The sequence below is a fragment of the Orycteropus afer genome, unplaced genomic scaffold, assembly GCF_000298275.1.
Source record: "Orycteropus afer afer isolate SDZICR_OR568_19922 unplaced genomic scaffold, OryAfe1.0 scaffold00227, whole genome shotgun sequence".
In the NCBI taxonomy this organism is placed as follows: domain Eukaryota; kingdom Metazoa; phylum Chordata; class Mammalia; order Tubulidentata; family Orycteropodidae; genus Orycteropus; species Orycteropus afer.
The window spans coordinates 1334688-1335416 of record NW_006921814.1 but is presented as its reverse complement, the minus strand read 5'-3'; positions in this window follow the sequence as shown (position 1 = coordinate 1335416).

Genomic DNA, 729 nt, shown 5'->3' with positions numbered 1-729 from the left:
ACCAACTGAAATAAAAAGGATAATATCAGGATACTATGAAGAACTGTACTCCAACAAATTTGAAAATCTAGAAGAAATGGACAAATTTCTAGAAATACACTACGTACCTAAGCTAATACAGATTGATGAAGAAAAGTTGAACAGGCCCATCACAAAAGAAGAAATTGAACAGGTCATCAAAAAATTACCAACGAAAAAAAAGTTCTGGCCCAGACGGTTTCACCAGAGAATTCTACAAAACATTCAGAGAAGAACTGATACCAATCTTACTCAAACTATTCCAACACATAGAAAAGGATGAATCCTCCCTAACTCATTTTATGCAGCAAGCATGACCTTGATACCAAAAGCAGGCAAAGACATCACTCAAAAGGAAAACTACACACCAATATCCCTCATGAATATAGATGCAAAAATCTTCAACAAAACCCTAGCCAATAGACTGCAATAACATATCAAGAAAATCATTCATCATGACCAAGTGGGATTCTTATCAGGTATGCAGGGATGGTTCAACATTAGAAAAACAATTAACGTCATCCACCACAGAAATAAAACAAAGGAGAAGAACCACTTGATCATATCAATTGATGCAGAAAAGGCATTTGATAAAATCCAACACCCATTCCTGATGAAAACTCTCAGCGAAATAGGAATAGAAGGGACATTCCTCAACATAATAAAGGGCATTTATGCAAAACCAACAGCCAACATTATTCTCAATGGAGA